Below are 26,100 nucleotides of genomic sequence, written 5' to 3'. Positions count from 1 at the left end.
GTTATCAAGCTGCATATTGTTTACTTTATTGTAAATACTGGTAAACAGTGGTCAATAGTTCTATATTCCTTTAAAAATAAGAAAAGAAGAAATTCAGTGATTTATCTTCTTTCTTCCTTTATTTTTACATATAAGTTATTTATTTGCCTCCATTCAATTTTTAAAAATTTTTCCTGAGCATTAATTGTCTCATAATATGCAAAAAATAGTCTGGTCTTTATAGTCTCAGTGATCTTTTTACCCTAAAAATTCATAATTCAATATTTGTTTTTTTTTCCATGACCCTGAAAGTGGTCTAAAATCAGAAAAATACTAAAATGTGTTTGTTTCAAATGTTTTGTTTCCAGCATGATTGCATCAGATTTTGTAGTAATACATCCATTTAAATATTGAAAAGGTTAACTTTAATTTATTTTAAGTTCTTTATAATTGTGGAGTAACTTATGATCATATAGAATACTTGAATATAAGTATGTACATTTCTTTATATATAGATGATACGAAGTAAATGATTGTGGAATTATTAAAATCATTGTATAATAGTTTTAGTCATTCAACTCAATAAAACATTTACTAAAAATACCAATTATGAAAAGAAATAGGGTCAAATCACAATGTTTAGTACATGATACAGCAAAACGCCAAAGCAAGTAAATGTAAATAATCAGTTCTTTAAAAATGAAGTCTGCTTTATTCCAAATTTTCCCATTAGCCATGGAATTGTCTTTGTTTTATTTCTAGAGTTCTCTAAATCTCACTTGCCTCCACTTTGATGGATATGGAATCTTACTATGGATGGTTAGCAGAAGTTCCTTTGATCCATTTAGTTCTCTCATTCAAAGAGAGTTTGTAAGTAGAGGCTTAGATTTCTAGATAACTGAACTTGAAAGTAACAATTCATATATCAATATTGAATATTATTATTTTTTATTATTGATACATGTCAGGAGTAATTAATTACCTCTTACATCACTTTAAGAGACTTTCGATTGCAATTATATTTTCTTATAATTTTGTAAAAGAAAGATTCTGACTCTGGGAGAAGAAATTTGTTTAGTATTTTAAAATTCCATTTTGAACCTATGTAGTATACTTTACAGTCTAATAAATTCAGGGGAATTTTTATTTAAGTATATGGTAAATGATATTGCCTATAAATGTAATCTCACAAAAGTATATGCAGTTGAAATATGATAATAGTTTCCTACTCTCATCAGTGAACAGAGAAAATGACTGAATGTTACTCTGCAGAGGTTTTGCCTGAGCCATACCATATTTAGGGAAGAAATTAGAAGAATAAAATTTAATAGATCTAATGAGAGAGGGTCTGCAGAATGCAAGGAATATAATATTCGTGTCAGTGAAAGATTTGAAAATTAAAAAAAAAATACAGGCAAACAGATAAAGGATAGGTAAGAAAGCACAAAAGATTAACTGTGTTGTTAGATATTTGAGCTCTTCCTGTGATATTTTTCCTCCTACTTGGGTGAGAATCTACTCCTCATTTGGATTGATTATAAATCCGTGCCATTGCAAGAGCAAAGACGCAGGTGCGAGTTATGAAAGAATGTGGTTTTTGAAATCAATATGTTGTAGAGTAGGAAACCCAATGATTGTGCAAAGGCTTGAATTGTTTTTCTTTAGGCTACCAAATGGTAAGCCAGCTGCATTCTCACAGAGTGGTGATTACTGAAAGCCTTGGCAACCGGGAAGAAGCCAACTTGCAGTGATTTGGGGGTGTTGCTATGAGCATGAGAGCTGCTGCATAGTCTTGATAAAGATGATTACATATTTTGCAATATTATGTTGATGAAATAGGTTCCAAAAAAGCATTTGAAAATATCTGCTTTGGCAGCACAAACCATTCTGAAGTCTCCCAAATGAACTGAATTGTGATTGATTGAAAAAGTTATGACTTTTCCAATTCTGTTCTCTTTATATTTGATTTATAAAATGAAGCTTAATAGTTTACAGTACAGGTTATTATAAATAACATAGACCCACAGGAATTTTCAAATCAGTCTCTGAATGTCTTTATCATATTCGATGTTTTGGGTGTTATGTATTATTATATTACTCCCTTTTGCATTCAGTTGAATTATTTTTTTCTATTTTATTGTGGTTTGTTAGACCAATGCTTTTCTCAATTTTCCTTTTTGTTCTTTTGCCACTTATCTCAGAGTCAAATTTTGTATTCGAATGTATTAATTAGATTGATTTTCTTTATTTTAAATTATCCGATCTCTTTCCTCCTAGTTACTCTGTGTTATTTTATACTTAATTTCTATGGTGCCTCCAATTTTTATAAGAAAATTTTAGAAATTATTTCTTTCTATACTAAAGTGATAAAATGAATAATAAATAATATCAATGATAAATTAGATGAAAAACATCACAGACAGAAGGAATAGAAAAGTTAAATGTCATTTACTGAGAACAAGCCTGATGTGTTCTGAGAATTAAAAAAATCAAGTGTGACTATAACTTCTTGGGCAGGTAGAGAAAGGCATATAATAAATGTAGAAAGTCATGCTGGGGCTAGATAACGTGCAATCTTATAGATTGTGGTAGTTTGAATTTTATGATTGCTCACTGCCGACGTCCTGGAAAACTTTAAAGTGTTTATCTTTTAAAGGGAAAAGGGTATTTGAGATAATTAACCTTTTTATTAATGGACAGAAAAAATAAAACTTCAAACTCATGCATTTATCTTTAAAATGTAAACCTCATAAAGTAATCTGGCAAACATCTGAGTGTTTAAGAACTCTAAAATTTCAACAAAATTGTTGAAAAACCAAAGCTTAAACCAGTCAGGGCAGAGATGGCAAAATACTTCAATCTAAAAGAGCATGTACCTTCATATAACCTCAGCCGTTGTTATCTAATCATGACCCAGGGTTAAATCTTCTCTTTTCTAGAATATAATTGTTCAGATGTGAAACTGTAAAGTGTATAAACTGAAAGCTGAACAATCTGCAACACCACTCTCTCCCAATAGGCCAGGAAGGGCATATCATACCTTACATGCAAAGTAGAAAATTTCAATAAGTATATTCCTTCATAGGATCCAATTCTGTTCCTTTAGAAGTAGACCTTATTCCATCCTAAGAGCCAACTACTTTGTTCTATGAATATGTTTTCATCCATTTTTTTCAAAAGCCATTTCCAAGACTTAGATTTTTAAATGTTTCATCCATTTTTTTCAAAAGCCATTTCCAAGACTCAGTTTTTTAAATGTTATTAAATTTATTGGTTAATAAAATATTGCTTAATAAAATTACATAGACTTCAAGTATGCCATTCAATAATATGTCATAAGCATATTGCATCTTGTGTTTATCACCCAAAGTTAAATTTTCTTTCATCAGACTCAATTTTTTAAAGCCATTTTGTGTTCATTCTGATTACTCAGAAACATTGCATTTCCTTATTATGATAATTATGGCCTTTTTCTATTGAATCTTTTGAAATATATATTTCATAAATATATATTAGGTATTCAACAAGTACTTATTAATATTGATTAGTGGTATTTTTTATTATTTATATTTTCTACTGAAATTATAAACTCGGAGAATAGGGTGTTTGTGCTATTTCATGTATTCTGAGGGTGTTTAGCACAAATTTCTACACTCACAATCCCAATGACCCTATCCGAATTTCTTAACTCACAATAAGAGTAATATCAGAAAATTTATTACATTTCTTCATTCCTGAATATTTCCAAACTTAAAATTACTTAGCCTTCAAAAGCTACAGGTTGCAGGAAAAGAAGTCATGAACAAAGTCAAGTTTTACCTTCAGGCTGCATTAAGCCAAAATGAATTTATAAAATATCGTACTCTTGGGAACAGATGTATGGTATTTATAAGACACCCAGAAATGTAGTATATTATTAAATTAATCTTGCAGATAATACCAGGAGCTCTACCAGCCTACATAAGTTTTATTTATTTTGAAAACAAACATTTATATAGCATTTACTCTGTACCAGTCATTGTTCTAGGAACATAATAAATAGCAACTCATTTAACCATCATACAATCCAATGATACAGGTGCCACTATTTTCTCCATTTTATGGGTAGGGATGCTGAACCTAAGCATGGTTAAATAAGTTTCTCAAGATCACAATTAGTAAGTGGCAGTTCCAGGATTCAAGTCCAAGCAAGCTGCCTCCAGAATTTATGCTCTCAACTGCTCTTCTGGTTTCACTAATTCTAAAGCTGTGTTAAGAGCCTGCCCTCAAGTTTTACATTCATTCAGTAGATTGAACATTTACTGCATAAAGATAAGAAGTTGAATCAGGAGCAAAGACCATCAGAGGTGAAAATTTAAAGAGGCAGACGTTTATTTGGCAAGAAGTATGGAGTTGAAATCTGGTTTGCTTGTTTTCTATCAGGAATCGCTGACCCTCATATTAAAAGAAGAAAAGCAATAACAGTGAAAAATAACTTTTAAATACTCTCTGTCTTTATTAAAAGTGTGAAAGATGTCCAGTCACCTTCTTTAGAGTTGGATAAAGGTGCGGAAAGGATAAAGGTGCGGAATAAAAGTGCTTCTGGCTTCTACGTCCATTAAGCACCATTTATTACAAACCTATTCATAACTTTAATTTGATTAATCTTTTCCCCTTGTGTAAATAAATTAGCTTTAGGGAACCAAAGAAAAATGATCTTAAAGAGTTGTTACTTTGATGCCGTACTGCTGAGGCAGGATACGGATAGATAGAACAGAGGGCGGAAATGCATTTCTCACATGCATGTGTGGTAAGTGCTCGAGGGTCAGCACAAGCACCCATTCTGGTTCTCAGCTTTCCATCAATTTGAAGGAAGCACTATTATAGCTGCTGAGAAGCAGAAATAAAGTACACACAACCTGTTTCTTTCAAGTATTTCTCAATCTAGTAAGTAAGGCAGTCAAAATACAAAAACAACATTTACAGTACAATGTGATATATATTCTGTGTGTCCAATCTGTCACTTGTCAGATGGTATTAGTACAAGTTCAGTGAAACACTTGCCTTGATCCATACTTTATTTTAATAAGTTGGATTATTTTAAGCATGTGATATGTAATAATTAGTTTAAAACAAGTAAATATAAGTAAAATAAATATCTATTTAACTAAATGAGAATAATTTTAATGTCAATATTTTAAGCTCATTGCCAATTTAAAAAATTGCTAAGCTAAGAAAAGATGTATTCTAGTATAAAAATGCAAACAAAAGAGACTGGCAGAATTGAATCCCAGAGCTAACCAGAAGTCAGTATAAGTTGGAAGGAAAAAAAGAAGAATGAAAAATGTGACTTAAATGAAGCCAAGTGAAGACAACATGTGTGAATTGAGACTTTGGGACAGAACGTTCAGAGCAAGGAAGTAATAACTTGCTATTTAACACTTCTATTTGATAGCTGAGAATAAATGATGACTGTTGGGGCTAAGGACATGAAGACACACACAGGCACACACACGCGTGTGCTAGCCTGAAATAAGAACAGGATAAACAAAGCAAAGCTGTTAGAAATACAGCTTCATCGATATGCCGAAGGAATCAGTGTAAATGGAAAAAATTTTATTTTATTTTACTATTTTTAGTGACACACCTACTAGATTTATTCCTCAGAAAAACTAGAGTGAGGGATATTTTTCTATAGTTGTCAATATATTATTGCTTTTTACTGTTTGTATGTATGTTATAAAAAAGAATATTTTAATAAGAAATAGTCCATCTGCCTTTTAAAAGACCATGATTATTTAAATTAAATATATAAATACAAAATACAAAGTGCTTTATAGGACGAGGAACAACTTAAGCATATGACCACATTGAGTACACTTCCTGTTCTGTGCAGTCCTTAAACATTCAGACTTTGTGATCTTACAAAGGCCTGCATGCAAGTCATAGTATATGATAAAGGATTTAATAAACATAAAAGTCACTAATTCCTCCACCATATTGCACTTGATTGCAATCAGCATGTTACAACCACAGTCTAATTATAAAACGTCAGATGTTTCATCAGCTCTTCTAGCATAGCTCTGTGATGCATCTGTGGTCATTGGCCCATTGAACATATATTTTAATTTTTTTATGTTCAATTTGAATCTCAATTACATAGTTAATGCTAAACTGTACCAGAATTAAAACTCCCTTAAAGATAACTTGTTTGGGAAACTGTTTTCAGGACATGATTTCCCAAACATCTCTTGCATTACTCATGCAAATAAGTAATACTTTTGAAAAACTCGACCGCTCACATTTCTCGAATTTCAGTGTTAACGTATTTAAGAACACAATAAGGAGATAACCATGAGTTCATGTCCTTTACTACTCTTAATAATAATTATTTGAAAGGACAAGAAGTGGGATATCTAAGATAATGGATTTTGATATTTTTTAAAATAAAAGTCACTGAAAATTATAGAGTTTTCTTTTTCTACTGTTGTCCCGCTCTATCTTCTCAGAAACAACTATTTTCATGAATTAGGTGTATATACATCCAATCCAGGTATTTATGTATTTATTGTCCTAATATATATCTATTGATTTATTCAACAAATATTTGTTGGCTCTTTACTGTATGTTAGGTAGTGGAAAATAGCCAGAAAATAAAACCAAGTGTCTATGTTCAGGATGCTTTTAGCAAGTGCCTTATATCTACTTACATAGTTGGTTAGTTACTGTTATTATTTCCCTAGCATATTTATTTTTCTTTACTGTATATTCAGTTTTTTTAGTAATTGTAAATTAAGTATATCTCATATAAAGAGTATATGGTTTTTATGTTTTTACTAGAAATCTATCTTAGTCTCTTTTTTAAAAAATGAAAATATATTTTAGTTTTTATATTTAACTAATTGGACTTTAAAATGATATTTTAAGCTTTTTATTTAATTTTATTTCCTCTTTACTTATTTTCATTAACTTAACTATAAGAATTTCCCCATTTTTTTTTCCTTTATCTATACCTGTTGTAGATTTGAGTTTTCCTTTTACCTTTCTGAACTATTCAAACTTAGAAGTTGAATGTTCTTTTTCTATCCCTGTAATGCTTAATGTTGTAGTTTTACAAAGCATATCTAAAAAGTCTAAAGTAATCACTGTTTTTACCTGCCTCCAAACAATGCAAGACCATGAGCATTTTGACTGTTGTTGTTACTGGCTGACCTCATGAGGTCAGACTCACGAGAGTCTGATCTAGTATTTTCATTCTCCTTTGTTTGCTTACCGTGAATCATCTTATTTTTGCAGTCAATACTTTTTTTTCCTCTTAATTTCCTCATAGTGGTTCATTTCCTCAATTGGTTTGCCATTTTTATTATTTTATCTTTGACATAGGTTGTTGTCCTTGGATCTCCAATATGCCTAAGGTTGGGGATTTATACCTAGAATAGTTTATACTTTGCCCTTTCCAGAGGAACTGTGATTTTATTTATTTGTTTTGTTAATTAATTTTCTGTAGTTCTCTAGAGAAAATTAACTATGGCAATAATCAAAGCAGCTCTGACTGACCCCAGCTCTGACTGACCCCATTAGTCCAATTCTTTCTCCTATGCATGTGATCCCTCATGACTAGAATGGCTAGGGTTCCTCCCTTGACTTTAGGGGAACACGAGCCAGAAGATGGAGAGTTTCTCTTCCAAATAACAGGAGCTCTACTTCTCCCACAGTCGTTAGGAGAATCTTATATTATTAGCAATATAAGATTTCTAATGTAAGTTGGTTCCTACAAGTTTTTCATCCTAAGTCAAAATATATTGTAAATAGAAAGAAATAAAATATAACAGTCCACTTGAATTTGATTACCTCTATCATGGAATTCTATCAAACTTGCAACCTGACAGTTTACTAAATCTAAGTTCAAGTTTAGTCTCTACCACTACGTAACTCTGAAATCTCGGTTGACTTACCTAATGTTTCTGAGCACCGTATCCTTGTCCATAAAATAAGAGTGTGGACTATTTCACTTCTATTTGAATCTGCAAGCTTTAAAAACATAGAGGATTAAAATTGTATCTAAAAATTCAAGAAAAAAATTGAAATACTTTTCCATCTGTTATATTTACATGATAAAATCATAGACTTTCACATGGAAGTCATCTTATCCAAGTCTCTCTTTTAATAGATGAATATAGTGAAGTTCTCTGAAGTCAAATGATCTGTTCATATGGCTTTAGAGAAAAAGACAAGACTAGAATTTTATCTTTTCTAATCTAACATAATGGTCTTTTCTTTGTGCTGTTGTTTCCCATCTTCAACAATCCCTGATTGTGTTATAAATGCATTTATATGTTTATATTTACCTATTCGATTACATACAGTGAAATTCCTATTTATTGTAAGAACTATGTAAATAATTTCCAATTTGTGTTAAATGGCACTCCAATATTTTATAGGTATTTCCTTAGTAGATTTCGGTCTTATAGAAATACTTATTTTTAAAAGTATGTGAGGTGTTTCTGAATCTAACTCCTTTTTTTCTCCTATATTCTATTCCTTAAAAGGCTATATTTTACCAGTACTTATCAAGAATCACACACAAAAAATTAAAAGCATTTATCATTAATGCCTTCATGCTAAATACTTTTTTTTCTTAGATCCCAGTAATGAACAATAGTCCACAGACAGTAATACTGACGTCTTAACTGCTTCAACTCAGTTAATTCTTCTGCTTTTCTTTATACATGGGTATAACTTTTTCAACATAAAACTTTTACAATGTCAGTTTCAAAAGTGTACACAATAGGAAAGTAAAAGGAAATAAAACAGACAAGAACAAAAAAATTATCCATAAATCACTCTTATGTTCAGAGATTATTCATTTATTTGTATAAAGACTAAGCATGTATGTGAATTTGTGTATAAATGTGTATGTCTATTTTTCTGTACAATTATTTCTCAAATGGCAACATAGTGAATGTACTGTTGAGAGGGTTTTTTTTTTTTTTTTTAATAATACCCTAAGACTTTCCCAACCCTGCATCATCACTTTATTATATCTTCTTTTGCAATCTGTAATGATTTGTACCTATATTTTTTGGTTTATTATCTATCTTATTCACAAAGAAAAAAAAAGTTCTTTCAGAGCAGGGACATAGGCTTTCAATAAATATTTGTTAAATTGAATAATATAAATGATATGTTAAAATAACTTGGAATTCAAATTAGTTATATAAAGTAAAAAAGGAACTATATTTTTAATAAATGAGTGCATATTAGCCACAACCCATTCTCTCAGAAATGATCTCTAGTTTTGCCTATATGGAGTTTTAATGCATTTAAACATAGCAAGGATTAAGCATGTATTTTTAGACAATGGGAATTGTCGAACTGTCAAAACAAAGTTATAGATAATAGTTATTTTAACATCTCTAATAGAGTACATGTATTTTCAAATTGTCACTTGACTTAAAGAAAGTAATTTTATTATAATACCCATGTCCTGTATTTCCATTTTGATCATTATCTTAGTATTTACTTATTATCATCAATTTTATTAAATCATTAACCCACTTTTCTAAATATAAAGCTTAGACAGCCCGTCTCATGTAGTTTTCTTGCCTTTTCATATATTGCTTTATTATGCATATTTTGCTGTCTAAACATGAACATTTTTACAACCAAAATGCTAGCATAAAGGAACAACATCCAAAACCTAGTTATGCAGAATTTTCAGGATTCTTAATACCTTTTCAGATAGAGAAAAACTGCCTATATGCTAAACAAATGACTAAGGGTTTGATCTTAGAATTTGTTCAAGATAATTTGTTCATTGACTTATTTATTTATGAGCTCATCCAAGGTGGATGTGAGCACACATAATTTCTAAAAGCATGCTGGAATATGTAATGTGTGTTGCCTTTTTCAGAAAACCAGTTTACCCTAAAAAGAATTTAAATTTTCTTCCTGCTTTGAGAGGTGCTGATTCTATCACTCAGTGCCTTTACTCATAAACATTTTGTGGTTCCTAAAAAGCTGTACTATACAAACTTTCAGCAATAATTTATGAAGAAAAGAAACATTTCCAGCTTGTTTGGAAATAGGAAAGACAGTAAAAAAAAAAGTGCCTATAAACAAAGCACATAAGGATTGTGCAGGATAGTCTCTGAAAAACAATACCCATCCCTTGAGTGATGCCAGAGAGTAACTAGTGGAGCTGTTTTTGCAGAGAAGCCAGAAAATAACTCTGAAAACAATCCCCAAATACCTGAATCAGCAGCAATTTTAGTCTGTGCTTCTGCAAGTTACAAAGAGACTTTTAATAGCACTGTGAATCTACTATAAGATCAACTTCTCCATCTACTGGCTGAAGGTCAAATTTTTATCTTTATTAATAACAAAAATCATGAATTTATCTGTGTATGCATATGTTTTTCATAATGAACACGTTAACTAAAGGTGTAATTTACTCTAGGTTATAATAGAGTATGACTCAAAGGATCACAAGCTACATCTTGAAAACAATATTATTATATTAAAGTATAAATCGGGTTGACAGTTTATACTGTTTTTGCAAGTTATTGATTTTCTTATTATCATGATGAAATATACTCTATTTTGTAAAACAATATAGTTAATTTTTCTACTGAGGAATTTCTTAATTTACTAACATACAGGAAGGTATTCTCTACTTGTTCACTTTTATAGGCATTTTGGTATTAAACTTTAGAAAACCATTATGTCTTTTTGTTCCATCTGTTTTGAAAATAGTACTCAAATTGACAGATGATATTTCTGGGAAAATCTTAAACAACTTAGAAATCAGATTAAGACATTAATAGAAAGCAAAAATTTAATGTTAAACACAATTCAACAACTTCAGTTTAGTAAAAAAAAAAGTTGTTTAGCAGTCTGAAAATGGTGTTGAATAAATGAGAATATAAGGTAGACATTCCTCAAAGCAAATTTTGGTCCCTAAGGATTTTACAAACCTTATTAAATAGCCTGTCAACTACTTAGATGTTTTTATAAATTTCCCATACATGTTATATCTCACCTGTCCTAAATGATATAGTCTTATCCTTTGCACTAATCCAAAACGTCTAAATCTATAGATTGTCATCAATCTGAATGCCTTAATTTCTAACAAAAGAACTCCTGCATTTCACAGAATGATTTTCTCACATAAATAATACCATGCTGACTATTCTAATTTCTCTTGATTCTTCCATCCCATCAAGGTGCTTTGCTAATTCTTTCTTGTATTTTCTTATCACCACTTTATAGTAATTATCTAGAAGGCTATGGTACATACCCCTACTAGAGGTTGTTATAACAGGCTTTTTAAATAATGATTTTTTTCTATTTATATGGCCATAATGTGCTTGTTAATTAACACAGTGATGTCTCTACAGTCAAACCTTGTCCAGTGATAGTCGACATCTTCACTCCCATGTATCTACTGTACCCCTCACCCCAGCAGCTACATATGCAATAGAACTGGTTGATAAAAGAGTGAAAACATCAGCCCATGCTAGTCTACATTTCTAAACTGCATTAGATCTAAACAGAAATATTTGTTATTTTGAGAACTACATATTTCAAAAGAAATTATTAACAAAATAAATACATAAATATACCCATATTCATGTAATATCTGTTTCTCGGTATCATACACATACCCAACCAATTTTTTTTCTGTAAATATCATCTAATAGGTACCCACTAACCTGCTTATCCGCTGGATGACTTGGCCAGTGGGTGGTTAGAAATGTGTGTAACAGGAGTGGTACCCTGGTTGTGCACTACTTTTCCATAATCAAAATATCCCAGCCATTGTCTCTGGAATGAATCCTCCCTCTCTGGAGGTCCCTTCTCTCCTCTGGTTTCATGGAGCTCCTTCAGAGATGTGTCACTGCATTTACAAACCATTCCAATGTGCTTTTCTCACACCTGCTCTTTTTTACCAACGTCACTGATATCTTTGAGCTTCTGTGTTGTGTAATGTTACAGCTACTGCCACTGCAAAATTCTCATTTTCACCCAAGTCACCTGGGCATGCATCAGACAACCATGTCTGTTCCCCTTATTCCTTCTGTAAGTGTTTCACTCTGGAGTCTCGGATCTGCCTCTTAAACTTGCTCATGGGATTACCTCTGCATAACTCTACAAGGATCCTGCTTGCCACAGGTCACCAGCCAATACTTTCACTGCTCTAAGAACGTGGTACTCACTTCCTGTAATCTGAAAGAATACAGCTGTCCCTACTGTATTTATGGACCATAGATTTCACACCAAATTGCTAAGAGGGTAAGTCTTGAAAGTTCTCATCACAAGAAAAAAAAATTATAGTTTCAGTGATGGTAACTAGACATATTGTGGTGATCATTTCACAGTGTATACAAATATTGAACCATTTGTTGTCCACTTTAAACTAATATAATGTTATATGTCAAGTATACTTCAATTTAAAAGAGAGTACATGTAATTTTTTTTCTCAAATATTGATATCGAGAGTATTTGGGCTGAACAAAACATGGAGCTGCCATACACAATAAACAGAACTATTTTTTGCTCTCTGACCCTGGTCCCATGATTAAATTATCATTTCAGAATAATTTTTTCCCTATAGCCCTCACCCTCATTCCTTCGTGAAGCCCACCACCCAGTACAAACCCACCAGCATGTCTTCATACGTGTAAATCCCAATTAATCAGCTCTCTTGAACGTTGCCTTTAAGATTTTTCCTCAGTCCATGTATAAATCAGTAGATACTGATCTTGAAGAGAAGGGGTGCCAACCAATATACATGATGTCTGCTACAAACATAATTACTTTTATGGAGATATAATTGTAGTATACATGTATAGTTGCCATGACATTTTCTAAGAGATGGGTTCTTTAATCAGTGATGAATAAACCAGAGATTGACTTGTAAAGTTTGCCACCATAGTGTAAAATTATTTTCAATGCAAATTCTGATAAGCACTGTGACAGAAAAAAATGTTTCCATGAAAAGAATGGTTAATAGAGGGACTACTGCAGATTTTCAGCAGAGGCAGAGAAGACTTCTTTGAGAAAGTGTGTGTGTGTTTAGTTTGTTTGTTTTGAGTCAAGACACCTTTAGTAAGTAAAGAGTAAAGCAAAGATTTTCCAGGTAAAGTAGATAATCTGTAAATGTCTGTGAATGCAATAAAACCTCTGGCTTATTTAAATAATTAAAATAGTACATAAGTGGCTAAAGCAAAGTGAGTGAAAGGGCACAGTGGAATTCTGTGAAGTTGGTCGTGGGCACTAAAGGTAAGAGTGTCAGTGAAGGTGTACATCATAACAAAAAGGTATATCATAATTGGAAGAAGATATTTAAACTCTATTTATCCATGAATATTTTTAATGAAGACTTTATATTTTTTAAAGCAGTCTTAGCATCACAGCAAAATGGAGTAGAAGGTACTGAGATCTCCCTGCTCCCCTCCTCACCCATTATCAACATCCCCCACCAGAGTGGTACATTTGTTGCAATAGATAACCTACATCAACATATCATGTTCACCCAAAGTCTATAGTTTGCGTTACAATTCACTCTGGATAATGCCCATTCCATGGTTTGGGTTAATGTATGATAACCTATATCCATTATTATAGTATCATGTAGAGTACTTTCATTGACCTAAAAATCCTCTGTGCTCTGCCTATTCATCCATCCTTCTCCCGTCCCCCAGCCCCTGGCAATCACTGATCTTTTTACTGTCTCCATAATTTTATTCTTTCCAGAATTCCATATAGTTGGAATCATACAGTAATTAGCCTTTTCAGATTGACTTCTTTCACTTAATGATATGCATTTCAGGTTTATCCATTCTTTTTATAGCTTGATGGGTTTTTAGTGCTGAATAACATTCCGTTGTCTGGATGTACCACAGTTTATCCATTCACCTGCTGAAGGACATCCTTGCTTGTCCATAATTTCCAGGTACTGGCAAGTATGAGTAAAGCTGCTATAAATATTGTGTGCAGGTTTTAGTGTGGATATGTTTTCAGCTACTTTGGATAAATACCAAGGATCCCGATTGCTGGATTATATGCTGATTGTTTTTAATTTTGTGAGAAACTGCCAAGCTGTCTTCCAAAGTGGTTGCACCATTTTGCACTTCCACTAGCAATGAATATGACTTCTTGTTGCTCCAGATTTTGTCAGCATGTGTGCTGTCATTAATGTTTTGGATTTTGGCCATTCTATTAGATGTGCTGTGGTACCTCATTTTTGTTTTAATTTATATTTCTCTGGTATGATGACATATGTGTGATGCACATTTTCATATGCTCATTTGCCTTCTGTGTATTTTCTATGGTGAGATGTCTGTCAAGGTCTTTGGCCCATTTTTAATTGCTTTGGTGTTTTTCTTATTGTTGAGTCTTAGTAGTTCTTTGTATATTTGGGATAATGATTTTATTTTTTTTATCAGATGTGTCTTTTGAAAATATGTTCTCTCAGTCTGTGGCTTGTCTTCTCATTCTCTTAACATTGTCTTTCTCAGACTAGAAGTTATTAATTTTAATGAAGTACATCTATTCAATTATTTCTTTAAAAAATGTGCCTTTGGTGTTATATCTAAAAAGTAATTTGCTTTACTCTAGGTTTATCTAGGTTTTCTCCTATGATATCTTCTAGTTTGTATTTTGTGTTTCGGTCTATGATCTATTCTGAGTTATTTTTTTGTGAAGGGTGTAAGGTTAGTTTCTAGATTTATTTTTTGCATGTAAATGTCCAGTTGCCCCAGAAACATACATTGAAAAGACTATTTTTTCTATTGTACTGCTTTTGCTCTTTTGTCAAAGATCAGTTGATTATAGCTATGTGGGTCTATTTCTAGGCTCTTTATTCTGTTCTGTTAATCAATTCATCTTTTATCTCACCAATACCACACTGTCTTGATTACTGTAGCTTTATAGTAAGTCTTGATGTAGCATAGTGTCAGTCCTCCAGCTTTGTTCTTTGCTTCAATATTGCATTGGCTGTTCTGTTTTGTTTTGGGTTTTTTGCTTTCTTTCTTTATAATTTTAAAATAATTTCTTAGACTCAAATGTAAAACCATGCTGTACTATAACTAAGAAAAAGCAGCTCAGTAAAGAATATATAGTTGTCGTGTATACTTAAGTTATATTATTAAATGAATAAAGTTTTATTTCATATTTGTATTTAGTCATTCTCAATCAACTATTTCACGTATGACATGAAAATACTTGTTGATTGGACCCAATATATAATTCTATAAACTACCTAAAGAACACATTTATTTTATTACAGATAGGTTTCTCAAATGAGCATGAATTATTGGTGACTATGACAGACAAGATTTTGGCATTTAGTTAGCATCCTGCATATAGATTGAAAATACGAGATAATGAAAAATTTTAAGACCATAGTGAGGAATGGCTAAGAAAAATAAAAAGATAAATCACAAAAGAGAGAATATAAATTACTAATAAGTTTGTTTTTAAAAGGTCAAACTCACTAGAAAAGAAAAGCAAATTAAAATCATGCTATAATTAATTTTAAAAAGAAAAGTCTTCATGTTGTCAGGATAAAAAAATTCTCATAGCCTTTGAATTGTTATTTTTTAAACCATTTTTAGACAGCAGGTTTACAACTCATCTTATGAGCCATACAAATATTTTTCTAATAGTCTGTCCAAGATAACAAAATGTGTGCATAGATTTATATATAAAGATTTCCATCATTTTGGGTCCTTTAGGATTAGTTGTCAACATCATGGGGAATGTTTCAGGAGTTTGTAAAAGTTTCAGAAGAAAAGTGAAGCAGAGAGATATTTGAAACAATGAAAAAGTCTTCGAAAAAGTATTTTCAGAAAAACAGGGAAGATGGCTTATACTTCTAGAGCAATGTTTTCATACTTTAAAGTCCTTAAGAATCACCTTGAGATCTTGTTAAAAGCAAATTCTGATTCTATATGACTGGGCAGAGCCTGAGATTCTGTGTCTCCAACAAGCTCCCAGGTGGTGCTGAGGCTGCTGTTTCTCACTATACTTAGTTGAGGCTATCTCTAATGTTTACAAGCTATTTCTTTCTTTTTTTTTTTTAATTGAAGAGTAATTAATGCATAATTTTTGTTGGACAAGGGATATGATTCAAAGACTTCTTTTTAGTGTTAAAATACTAAAATCATTTCCATATAGTTCATGTACATTTATTGAGCTTTTTACAGATATCTTATAGTGATTTCACAGTTGTGCCCACAGGTACACATTAGTGACAGCTTGGGAGACATTAGCATTCATGAATGAGATGACACTTGCCATATTTGTGTTAAATATTTTGAGTTCATTTTCATGTACATGGGATATTTTTCCTTCTCTTGGTAACAGAGGGAAAGTAGTTCAAGAAAGAAATTGCAGAAAGTTCATTCTTAATATAATAAAGATTAATGGAGAAGCAGCCAAATAAGGATTATCAGGGAGTGAGGATTAAAGAATGGAAACATTATAATGAACGAAATGTGTTAAAACAAGATCATTTGACCACAAAGAAATGGACTGTAGAAGCTATATATGAAATTTAATGTTTATCAGTTTATAACTCTAGCTCATGTCCTACTTTTCAGCCCCAACCCACAAACATTATGCTGACAATTTCTATCATTGTATGGAGACTTTATTTTAAAACTTTAAAGAATATAAAATTTTGATGTTTGCAGAGGTTTTACAAAGAAGAGAGGAAACCAGTAGTAAAAACGACTTTACTACTTTGCCTCATTAATTTTAAGAAGGCTTTTCATGATCGTTTACATTACCTATGAAGTTGCATTCCTTTGCTCAAAGAAAATTATTGGGAATAAATAAAAACTTTAGTAAAAAATGAATAATTAAAGTAAATTATATTGCTAAACCAATGAGTATTAGCAATTTTATTTTGAATTTACATTACAGGTAAATGCGACCCCCCAAAAATAAATAAAGTTAGTGTTCTCTCACTCAAGAGTACTCATTAATAAAATACTAATTTTAAAACCATTTTTGTGTAAAAGATGTTATTAAAATTTGATTAATAATGACATATTTACTCTCAATTTCACTAAAATTGCTTTGCTGGTGCATCATGGTGCTGTTGATTGTTACATATTGTTCTCATAGACAGTAGAGGTTGATATATTTGTGAATTTAATATTCTTGAAGAATATAAAACATATGGTCCCACATTCACAGTAACTAAATTCAGATGTAGCAAATGATGACCAAAAAAAAAAAAGTTCCCAAGAATACTGCATGACCTAGGAATTAAACATAATCATCAAACAACGCTTGCATACTCATCAAAGTGCAATACTGCACCATCAGGCCTGTTGACCCTTCATGGAAGCATTGCCAAAAGGAGGCTGAGGCTGCCAACTAACATATAAAAGGACATTCTGAGGAAGAAATACCCTAATGATATGAGGTTATTTCTTTATTATCTGACACTAAGCAATTAAGTAGCATTTTTCTTTTTTTTATTTTCAGAGTACTTTATTGCCATTAAAAAATTACTATTCACTGCTTCTTGTGTTTTAAGTAGTCATACTCAATGTACATGAAAAATTACTTCTGTTAAAAGATTTATTCACTTACCATAGCTAAAATGAACCCGATAAAGGGAATTAACCCTTTCTGTGCTTTAATACTCTTTTAAGTGGTAACTTGCTTGTTTGTGGAGTGTTTTGTTTCTCCAAAGCAAACTTTTCTTTTCACTGTGCCTAACGCCATGGTACATGAAATGAATATGCTTTCTTTAATATATTCTGTACTGTTTATTGTTGAGTGATTCTACTTATAAAAAAAATAAGATGATAGGACTCTCCAGGTACCATTCACTAGGCATTTATAACATGAAGTATTAATATATCTTGAACGAATTAGTCCAAAGCTAGAATATTTTGAGAATGAATTTTTAATAGTGTCTGTAAGTGAGTAAAAGTTTAATATGATTCTGAATATATGATCATCTATATTTACAAATATCGTCTATCAGAAATTTAATGACTACTACTTAAAATGCAAACTATTCACATTAAAATTAAATGTTGACCAATATTAGTACTATTTATAGAACAGATTTTTAAGTTTTTCTATAAACAGTATTTAATAACTATCTTTATTTGTTATGGAGGTCTGCCAGATGGGGAAATTAATATAGCTCATTAAATCAGAGTTTAAATTATCGAAACCTTTTATTATTCACTTATTTTCACTGAATTTTCTACTATAAAATGTAAATTGAATCCTGACCACACCTCTCAATTTTTAACTTCTTTTCCTTTTTATTCTCCCTTTGTTCTTAATCAATATACTTACAAGCTGAAATAATAAGCCCCAAATAGACAAGTGAGCATATATTTTTGGAAAGTTAATATTTAGATTTTAAAAAGTTCTTTTCTCTTTGAAATATCTGGAAAAAAACTATCATTTAAAATCTTCATGTATGTAAACATTTTCTGTTTAATTCTGATTTGATTCTGCATTGCATTTTCTCTAGAAAACTGTAGAATGTTTAGATCAATTGAGATGGATCATACAAAAAAAACACTCCAGATAGTGTTACAGATCATGATCATGACCCAGAATTGGACAAGCTCTCAGATTTTCTGTAATACTAACTCCTAGCCTGTATCTTCTCTATTTCTTCACAAATTTGCATACTCTATACACCTTCTCTTTATCAATAAATTAACAAACTTTTCTTGAAATCTTATTTTGTGTTTAAAATTATATCAAACATTCTAGAGAAGTCAAACACTAAACATTGTTCTTTAAAGAGTGAAGAATCTCATTGACAGCTCAAGTGCCAACATACTAATGCAGTGGGAAGCCAAATTTCAATGCAAGTGGCTTCATAGATTTTTATTGCAGAAGCCCAAGGTCTAAGCCAGTAGTATTTTTTGCACATTATCATAGCCACATTTCAGTTTGGAGGTGTAGAAGGAGAATAAAGAGTGTTACCTTCACTGCTGGTCTGTAGGCAATATCCATACAGCAAAATAGAAGACCATACTGAGTCTCAGAAGATGAAACTAGTCTACCTAAGATTCAGTGGTAACTAGAAATTTAAAAATTTCTATTATTGATATTATAGAATAGAATGCATTTGGAACTATCATTCCTAGCTCTTTCCAATTTTTCTAAGTATATATTCCCTTTACTACATCCTTTATTTTCCTTATTATTTCTTGAATCTGCATCTTCAGTTTGAGAATCAGCCTATATTAATGGTTAAATATATGTTAGTTAATGTCATAGTGTGCTCATTACCAAGATTAACCTGTTACAGTGGTATTAATCTATTCATGAACATAAGATTAGAAAAGTCGATTTTCAAGATACTTATTTTCCTGTACTCAATTGGATTTAGTATGTTCACTCTCATAGTCTTTCAGTGCCATTGTCATAAAAATCTTTTGTTTTTAAAATATTTTTGTTGCTATGAACAATATTTATAAGGTAGGATATAAGATAGATTTTTATGTGTGTGTGATGAGACCACATTTCATCATTTAAAAAAAAATTGACTTCTACAGTTTTCTAAATTGGATTCACCATTATAACTTTTTTGGTTTTGGCAAAAGGCATCTCCTGAGATTGTAAATGTTTTATATGATTAGATTGTTGCATCAACATGCTACCAAATAGAAAGCTTGCTAGCACTTCTCCTCAGGTATATTAAATTAATTGAGCATATTGTGGCCTTTGCAGCATGATCTTTTGCTTGTAAATGATTCATGTTGCATCCCAACCACAATGAACAGAAAACTTTCACCAGAAACAGATGGAGAAATGATCTTAGTCATCTGTGGCAACCTCAGGTTCATCCAGAAAAAACTGAAGTTCATTGAAAATTGGCCTCAATATGCTGTTGACCAGATTCGATTCACCTCAGGTATGTGGTTCTGCTGAGAAAGTAATCAGCACCAGCAGATGGACCTCTCTGGGTTTGCTTTCCTAGGCAATTACAAATCTGTTGCTGAGACATATAACTATCAAATATTTCGATATCTCTATGTGGCAGCACTTCCCATCAATTTATGAGCCTAAATATAAAGGTCTGGTTCCCTTACACACCACCAACCCCACCCCACTCCAGACTACTCTGTTGGGCATGACTTTGTATTACAAAATAGTTTTTTATTTGACAGTTCTAACAAAAAAACATATTTTTAAGTTAAGGTAATCAAACACCCTCTCTCTGTGCCTAACTTCTTTCCTGCATCATACCTTTTCCTCTATATTCTGGGATGCTACTCACATTAAAGAAAAAGCTAACAACCTTTCCCCTTACTTTCCCATCCAATGCCATAGTTTTATGCTAGATTATTGATGATGTATTGCTGACCTTTTATTTAGATATGATAATTCTGCCAATCTGTTGGTAAGGGACATGTTGTAAGATGTATTTTTAATTTACAGTCGCTGATCCACTCAGATATTTTCTCTTATTCTTATGATCATGAACAGTTTTTTTATGAAACAAATGCTCAGACCAAGTAGCAAAGTAAAACCGGGCCCATTTATGTAATATACTTTATGAAGTCCAATTTGTGCCAAGTAGATAACTTGAGGTAGATAGCATAATATGTCAAATGAGCAATTAATTATTTTATGACCATTTTTTAAATGAAAGTTATTTCTCTGCAAAGGCTATGAAACAGAATTATCTCTAAGTCAGACAAAGCAATTACCTTTTATGTTGTTATTAACATTTTTACAATTAAGAAAAACTTTCAGGCATACAAATTAATTAGTGTGAATGCACCTGAAATTATTTGTTCAGATTCTGCCAATAATTAGAGTAATTGTTACACAACAAAATAATTTAAAAGATTTTTAATTTAATTTGTTTGAATGCAGTTATTTTTTATTATTGCCACATATATTAATTCTTTACTTCAGCCATCATTTATTGATTCTCTATAAGGGCCAGTCTTAGTCCATATGGTTCATACCTTTGTGCAAACTAGAACAAAGTACGTGTCCAGGAGGTTACAGTCCTGTACCAGGAAGCAGTGCTAGCAGTAAGTGCACAGGCTAGAAATAAACCATCATTCACTTACTTGGACTAGATTAAAGGGGAGATCGAGTATAGGCAGATATATTTAAATGCAAGAGAAAAAATGAAAGGACATGCCTGAATTTCTGACAAAGGAAAATTCAGAATCTATATGGAAAGCTAGGCTTTTGTCATAAAGAGGAGTGCTTCTTCCATTTTAACAGAGAAAGAAAGAGGGTCATTGCAAGACATGGTCCATGGTAGATAGTCATTACAGGGACAATGAGAGAAGTTTTTGCTAAAGGAGATGACAAAACTGAGAGACCAAGGGGTTAGACTGCCCACAGGGACATCAGTCTTACCTATGGAATTAGCAGTAATGGGGTTAACAGCAGGACTATGAGTCTGCAGGATTCCAGAAACTTCTAGGACATTAGTAAAAGAAAGGTGTTAGTGTTACATTACTTCAGGGTATGTTTCTCAAAGAAACAGTTGAGAAAGCACTCAGTCATGAAATAAAGGTGTGTCAGTGTTCTAAGTGTTTCACTGAGAAACTTCCAGACAGGAGTATTCACTGGGTGAGAGAAGAAAAGAAGAAAATATCCGCAAAGAAAATTTTTAAAAAGGTCAAGTTTTTAATGAGATCAGAAGGCGGGGGGATAAATTTGAAAAGATCCTGTGGCTATATATATTTTCACAGATTACATTCTCATTTTGAGACTATTTTCTGGCTCTTTTTTTTGTTAATTTAAGATATTAAAAAGCAGTGGTTAAAAAGTAGCCAAGTACATTGGCTTTTTCTACTTCTGACAGTTCTTCAAAAAGAATTAGTAAATAGTAAGATGTCAAAAATAAATTAGTAGCCTATGTTGAATAACTAAATATGACTTTTAATTCTGCTGGCACCTGATAAAATTCTACATCTTAGAACACATTAAAGATAATCAATGTTCAATACAGTATTCTGTACAATACTGCAGTGAGTGACCATGGAGAATAAAGTAGTTGAACCATTTGGAAGACATGTCTGCCAGTCAGCACAGAGCCACAGAAATCATATCTCACGGGACAGTCCTGATGAAAATTTTACGTCCATTTCCATCTAGCCTTGCTCTGGTGCGCTATCTGCACAAGATCTGACTTTATTAATATTGCGGCTGTTATATAAATTTCAGAATTATTTAGTTACATCTATGCAAATTAATCTATAACATTATATAAATTTTGAGAAATGCCTTGCACAAGTTTTGGTTTGTTTATTTTTTTAGAAATGACTCTTTCTAGTGTTAAATGCAATTAAGCTGATTAAATTTACTGCTTTTTTCATGCTGAGTTCCTCAAGTTAGAAATGCATAAAACTATGGTTTACTTATTTTATCTTGAGGTTTTTCCCATTATCCTTATGATATGCCATTTAAACATAGATAACTCAGTTAATCAAAGTTTGCCTTCATTTTACTGTGTATGTAATAGATAAATAATAGTAGTCTATGTTACATGAGGTTCAAAAAAACAAGAAATTGGCACTTAACAAGCTTAAAATGCAATTCCTATGCTTAGAAATAGTTTTCTTCAAAGCAATCAAAAGTTATTTGTTTCACTGCAAGTCCTCATCATTTTGCCTAATATGTTAGTTGTTATATGTTTATAAGAAATACAGACATTTATTTATTTATTTTCTTGCATAGATTCTCACATATTATATATATTTTTAGAAAAAAATGTTTTATTAAATTTATTGGGATGACATTGGTTAATAAAATTATATAGGTTTCCAGTATGCAATTCTATAATATATCATCTGTATATTGGATTGTGTATTCACCACTCAGAATCAAACCTCTTTCTGTCACTATATATTTGACCTCCTTTACCCTTTTCTATATTTATTTATTATATGTATATAATAGAAAGAAAGGGGTTTTTTTTACATTAAATTTTGTAAATCAATCAAGCAGAATCTCTCAGGTTATCATACATCTGTTGAGAGCCATCTGTAGTTATAAATTCAGAAATGTAAGCCTCAGTGGAAATTGTTCATTTTCAGAAATTCCCCAGATCTTTGATTAATGACAGATAACACACACACACACACACACACACACACACACACACACACATCCACGCACATGCACATGCACACATACATCTATAAAAATACATAGGGCATAGATATAGGAGCAATTTTTTGTTTAGTCACATATGTATACCTGGTCTATTAATATTAATTATTAGTGAAAATTTTACTCATTGAAATCACTTTGAGGATTTAACATTACTTATTTCAGAGTAAGGAACTTCAAGAAATGGAAGTTCATGGCAGGAACTAGTGATGATGAAGGATGAACAGGGACTTCTGTGTCATAAAACAAGATGATAAACATATGGCCAACGAATAACTTTTTAAATAGGAAGAAGTGACTGCTGTTTAGAAGTACAAAGATATTTTCACTCACCTTCATTGCTTTTGAATTTCTATGTCAAACAAAAAACAGACCACCTGGAGCTATAAGATACAATGAACGGTAAAAATGTTAAATGAGCAATCTACCCATTTAGTTTTTCTTATTTCTAAAATTGCCTCTTCACACAATTTAATAAAAAATATTTCTAGGACTAAATATCAGTTAGAATACTAAATGAATGATATTTAAAATAAGTAAATAGAAATTACTTCAAATTTTATCATTATGATTTATTTTATAGATCTTATAAAATGTTAATAATCCAGAAAATAAAAACCTGTGACTTCTGAAATTGAAAATTATGGTTTTCAAATAAATTTTTTAAATATATTTCATTAATTTTAAGTATACTATTTAAAAACATAACTAAATATAGATATGGACTATTACCACCTTACCATTATTATAATTATTATAGTTCTTTCTTTGATCCTCAGTACCCTATGAAATAAATGAGTTAAGTATTTCTATTTTAAGTTACATGTCCCAAAAATTAAACTCTGTTCAAGTACTTGGCAAAATTACTGAGAATATTTATAGATTTCCAAATTATTGAGTTTTCATTCTTCTTATAATTATTGTGTATGCATTCTGTAAATTGTGAAGTGTTATGCAAATATTAGTTACTATTGTTAGTTAGGCTCTATCAGAGGCATCCTCCAAGAAAAGATGAAAAGATATATGCTCTAGTATATATCTGTAGTTCAGCGAGGAATGTGGTTTGTACTGTGCTCCATGTAGGGAGCTCATTAGTATTCACATGCTCACCTTAATCACCAATGCAGCCTGTAATTCTTGCTGCCAAGCAGAATTTCAAAAAGGCTAAGGAAATTATGGATTACTTGTCAGTTTTTCAAAACATAATTCCAAATATCCTATTTTTTTTATGGTAGAATAGTTTGTGTTCTAAATTTTGTGTAATTCTTTTTCCTAATCTCTTGATTGATGCATCATTTTTATTTTATACTTCATTTGCCTTTTATTTTGTTGGTTACAATATATTTTATATATTTTTTCTCAGTCGATCCTCTCAGCAAGCAATTATGATATTGAGATGATGGACATATGGTCAAGGAATAGCTTCGACAACTTTATGCAAGCAAAACTGAAGCTAAGAGAGGTAGAAAGTTATCTACCACCATACAGTCATAGAAAGTAGAATAAAAGCAGAAATACAGAATTATTTTTTTTAATTTCAATTCCTGTTTTATTCCCACTTCAGCATAGCTATTCTCAAAAGACTTCCCAATATCTTTGGGATAAGAAGACATTCACTTTGTAATTTAAATGAGGGAATGACCTATGTGATAAGTTAAAAATGCAAATTTATTTTCTTTACAAACATAACTTAAGCATAGAATTGCTGCTTTGTTTTACTATTTTATGGTATGTGTGTTATGAATTCAAATTGGAATTCTGTTGCCTGGATATATGCCAAGGTTATTACTTGTGACATTCATATCTAAAAGGAAACACTTAAATATGAATGGACATAAAATAATAAACAGACTGAAACATCATGTCTCTAACAATATTAACTTTTCGAAATGCCATCCGAAAATAATCATTAGGTTAAAAAAATAATGTCAACACAAACATATGCTATTAATCTTATTGCTAATGAACACATGCTGCTCCTTAAGAATGATCTAAATATTGGATCATGGAAAGAAACTGCCACATCTGCGGGTAGGTCAGCGGGACCTACCTGAGCACAATGTGAAGCTTCAGAAATAGAGAAATTAATTACACACATACATATATACATACACACACACATATAACATACACACAAATCCTGACTGCATGAAAATAATCATAAATTCTATGAAAGTTAATAAATCAACTAGAATAAAATACCCCCAATTAAATAAACAGTCTCACGTCATCAGAGAAGGTCCAAAATACAGTTTCTATGTGAACACAAATATGTACTTCACTAAGTTACTCCTGAGAATATAAGATTGTGATAAAAGGCAAAAATTACTTAAAATTTTTATGGGACATTATTAAATAACATCATTCAATCAAATAAATATAGCAATTGAAACCTGGTAATTAAAAGAATGAAAATGAATTAAAAGGATAGGTCAAATAGTATGACCTAAACCAAGGATGTACACCTACTTTGGTGTAGAGTAATCGAATTCTTACCAGAGTCTCCACTTTCCTACAAAGCAACAATTACCATGATCTTCCTTAAGCTGTGACGATTTCCAAACCAATTCTTTGTTTAATCTTCTCTTTGTCTCCTAGATAGTGAGTTATTTCAATGTGTACACTGTCTGCATCAAATTTTATGTTTTTTATATGCTAATACAAATAAGATAAATTACCTCAATTTATGATATTTATGCTTCTATCATGGTTTGTTAGAGATATGACCATATTATATTGATTTCCATTCTTCATCATTATTTGAGAAAGTAACACACCATTGTGAAAAGAATATTGGTGTAGGAATCAATCCTCCTAGGTTTAAGACATGGCTCTCATCAATAAATAGTTTGCATCCCAAGGAAAGATATTTCATCGCATAGCACTTCAGTTTTCTTGGCTTTAACTTTCAAAGGATCATGTTTGTTCCCAATCCCGGTTGTATGTTACCTGACTATATGTTACTTAAGAAACTTTTAAAAACTCCCAGTGCCTGCCACA

The 26,100-nt window shown here is 31.4% G+C and overlaps 1 protein-coding gene across 1 annotated transcript in view; it reads left to right on the top strand.

Moving 5' to 3' along the window:
• Positions 1-26,100, top strand: part of GALNTL6 (polypeptide N-acetylgalactosaminyltransferase like 6) — an 888,106-nt gene that overhangs the window by 245,412 nt on the left and 616,594 nt on the right. The gene's annotated exons all lie outside the window — the stretch shown is intronic.

Source organism: Pteropus alecto, unplaced genomic scaffold (assembly GCF_000325575.1).
Source record: "Pteropus alecto unplaced genomic scaffold, ASM32557v1 scaffold50, whole genome shotgun sequence".
Classification (NCBI taxonomy): Eukaryota; Metazoa; Chordata; class Mammalia; order Chiroptera; family Pteropodidae; genus Pteropus; species Pteropus alecto.
This window is presented reverse-complemented; position numbering and strand designations above follow the sequence as displayed.